The sequence below is a fragment of the Orycteropus afer genome, unplaced genomic scaffold, assembly GCF_000298275.1.
Source record: "Orycteropus afer afer isolate SDZICR_OR568_19922 unplaced genomic scaffold, OryAfe1.0 scaffold00452, whole genome shotgun sequence".
Taxonomy (NCBI): Eukaryota; Metazoa; Chordata; class Mammalia; order Tubulidentata; family Orycteropodidae; genus Orycteropus; species Orycteropus afer.
Window position 1 is genome coordinate 467,167 of NW_006922039.1, and position 4,169 is coordinate 471,335.

Sequence of the window (4,169 nt, forward strand, 5' to 3'; positions counted from 1 at the left end):
GAAAAATCAAAGAAAATATAGTCTCCTTTTGAACACCAACACCTGGGTAGATATCAATCGTATGTTTTTTAGATTTAGCTGTATTTAATAGACTTCTCATAATTAATGCTTCCAAACAGAAGGAGTAAAACAACTGAACAGCTTAAATCAGTGATAAAGCATTAAATTTTATTGTTTAATATTCCACGTGATCACTGGTTTAAAAATTCCTATTAATGGTCAGTGGGAGAGTGAACAAGTTCAGAGAAGTTTTGGTTTGTTTGTTTGTTTTTAACTGCACAAAACAGTCACTTATACAAACTTCAAATATGCTCAACAAGAAAAAAAATAAGAATATTGCTTTGTGATTGCAAATCATCATACCATAGGTAATTTTGGGGAGGCTCTTTTGTCCAGATTTCACATATAACTACTGCCTGTCTAGTTATATCTGTGGTTAAGGAAGAAGACAAAATGTTGCACATGTAGAAAAATTTAAAAATGATTATTTTGTTAAAGGGATACTTAGGAGTGGGCTGAACACCATCTTCCATATAAATATATGGCCTATTTTTAAAGAAATAGGTAAAAATGCATCAATAAATGACTGAAGATAAATTTTACAGGTGGTCCAGCATTCCATGAATACTTGTTGAATGAATGAATTCATAATGTGTGATTTACATCTGTCTGTTTGGTTGCTTTACAGTTATGTTCTCAATATTTTATTAAATAAATTGTAACAAAATAAGCCATTTTTATTAAATGTCATCCTATGAAAAAAAATAATTGTGAATTGATTGGCAACATAGGGTGGCTTATGAAATAGTTTTAAGGTGTTAGTGTTTTCATTCTTAAGTCTCTTTTTTCATTTTTGTTCAATATTTGATTGATGAGCCTGTCCATGCAAGCAAAGCTTAATAATTGGCACAACTTAAATAATAGCATTCTCTTTGTAGAGTAACAAGTTAATGGGATGCTGCTTCAAAACCAAAACAATTGCTTCTATGTTGAACCAAATGACCACAATAATCCCTGAGTGACTAATGCTTGTCCATTTGAAATAAATCAATTCTTACATTTTTCAAGGTATTATTTCTTGCCCATGAAATGTAAACTAGCAAATGATTTCTTGGAGCCTCAAGAAACTTAATGCATTTAACTTTGCTTCAGGGGATTGCGATCTGTGTTTAGAAATACTATCATTGAAATCTGTGAAGAGAGAGTACTAACTAACTTAAAGTACAAATACTTAGGATATAATTCCTATGAAACTTTAAGAAATTAACTCCAAGTATTTTCATCCTCAAAAGTTAAAGTCAATGTTAAAAGATCTCCCATTTGACAAAAAAAAAAAAAAAAATATCATTTCAATAAATTTCCCATAAAAATAATTGGGAGACTTTAAAGTACATTTTATTGATTTTTAATATTTAATGCTTTAGGGAGCCTGCAGGAAAAGAAATGAGTCCTGATATTATATGGCATGACTAGCTCAGTCATGTGAGAAAATTAGTTTCATTGTTCGAGAATTAAAAGTGAAACACCAGATGTTGGCATTCTTTGTATGAAAAAAATAAGACTTGTACGATGGAAAACAAACACGTTTACATCCATTTGAATTTGATTTCAAACCTACAAAAGGTGAATTACACTTTTCAAAATTTAAAGACTTTTAAAGTCAGTATTTGGGGGCACTTTAACTGTAATTTTAAGCTTATTATTTACACCGAATGGCAAGTGACTTTTAATTGTTTTCACCTCTCTTTAAAGAACTGTGGTGGCATAGTGTCTAAGGCACTTGATTGCTAACCAGAAGACTGACGGTTCAAACCCACTAGCCACTCCTTGGAAGGAAGGTTGAGCAATCTACTTCCATAGTGATATCGCCTTGGAAACCCAAGGAGGGGTTGCTATGAGTCAGAGCTGACTGGGCGGCAGTGAGTTTGGGTTTCTTTGGTTTGAAGACTTTGGGACGACTAAATATCTGAATAGAGCCAACATAGAAAAGAATTAGCAAGCTTTTCTTTTACCTTGCCTTAAGAAGCCCAAAATGGTTTTATTGCACAAAAATTTATTATATGCTTAATGTTATTATATGCTGTTGAGTCAGACCCCACTCATAGCGACCCCTCCTTAGCTTTAAATAAAGAAGTAAGTACCTTGCTACAGTTTTGGTTTTATTTTTTCCTTTTCTGTGACAAATATACACTTTATTACATCATGGTCAGGTCCTTAAGCCAAGTCAATTTGAAGAATTTGTTTCCTTATTCACTACTGAATTTTATAAAGGGACAATTTTTAAATTAACTCAAAATTATTGAGATGAACATGGAGAATTAAAGAGTAATTCAAAGGTTAGGAATGGAAATGAATAATGAGAGTAAAAATTCTGGCTAGAAAGATATCTATTTTAAGGTGAAATATCTTGAACAATCTGAATACATTTTATATGGTTATTCTCATCATCAATTTGATTATTACAGTGATCAGATGATGCTAAACCTAAGTGAAATTTTCTGAAATAATTATTGGTGCTAATCCACTCCTCACCACTCTCTTACCTCCATCACATAATCTCAACCCCACTCTTCGTTAACACTCAAAATTACATAAAGTATTTGTGGTTTACATAGTTGATATAAACATCACTTCACTTTGAACTATTAAAAAAAAAACCTCACTGCCGTCAAGTCAGATCAGACTCATAGCATCCCCTCCTTGGGTTCCTGAGGCGGTATCACTATGGAAATAGATTGCTCAATCTTCCTTCTGAGGAGTAGCTGGTGGGTTTGAACCACTAGCCTTCTGGCTGGCAGTCAAGTGCCTTAGGCACTACCCTACCAGAGGTCCTTTGTAGTATTAGATGTACATATCCGTGATAATGTACCATTTTGTTTGAAGTTTCAGGATTTGCATGTTAAATCATTGTAGTTGGTTGGAATTTTTCTGTTTATCTGTGGATAAATGTATCTATCTAAAGATATAATTTAAAAAAAAATCCTAATTTCAGAATGATGCTAATTAAACCAGCAACAAAGCTAAAAGTGCTTTTGAAATTTTGATTCCATAATACACCCACGGGCTGGCATTTGAGTACTAAAGGCTGAATGATAGAACTAGAAGTGTATATTGCTAATATGGGATCAATTTTCAATTTTGAGGAATGAAAGCATAGTTCAAGCATGACAAGAAATACTGCTTAGAGAACCTGTTGAACTTTTATTTATATGTGCACCCATTAGTTGTTTTGTGAAGACGAACTTTAATAATGTGAACCTTCTCAGGCAAAGAGTAAGAAATATATGAAGACAGAGAATTTTCTGAAAATGCTGCTATATTTTGATACAAATGAAGCAAACCGAAAGAATGAAAAGGAAGTATGCAACAGATTTGTTCCTTGCTTAAGTCTAAAAGAAAAACAGTTCTACTCTAGGCAGAATGATTTCCTCACATTGATGGGTCATTTTTACTAGTTTTTAATCTTTAAATTGTGAAATATGTATAGATGTATTTATGTGAGAGATGTACACAATCATGCACCACTTAACATCCATATGTTCTGTCAAATAGAATGTTATGTGATTTGGACAAACACCATCTTAGTCTGGTCAGTAGCATCACTATGGGAATATGGTGGGCACGTAGTATCACGATGAGTGACACTGTCAGAGGGGTGATACTAAAATGACTGCCTATAAAGTGTATGTGCAGTGTTTCAGCAGAAATTTATTATTTTTTTATAAAAAATATTCCTTTAGTCAGTTATAACAACAAAAACATTTTTCATAAACACAGCTTACAATCAATATATACACAAGGCTAAAATTCCATGCTGATTTACTTTTTGAATCTTCTAATATTCTCTGCTCAGCGTTGTCATTATTACCCAATTATAATGATGCTTCCAATCACGTGGTTTCATCTGCACGCACTACAAGCACAGGCTGTTGTTTTTGTTGCTGCCAGTGTTTTCACAGTCGCTGATTTTGACAAATTTTCTAGTGCTTTAGCTACAAAATTGTGGTAACATTTATGAACCTATATCAATAACTTTCTTTTAGAATGAAGTAGTGATTAAAGGATAAGGAGGAAAAAAAAAGGCTTTTAGTCACTTACCAATGTTGTAACTAATAATTTTTAGGGAGTTCTGGTGATTCTGTGCCTAAAACATTCGATTGCTAATCAGA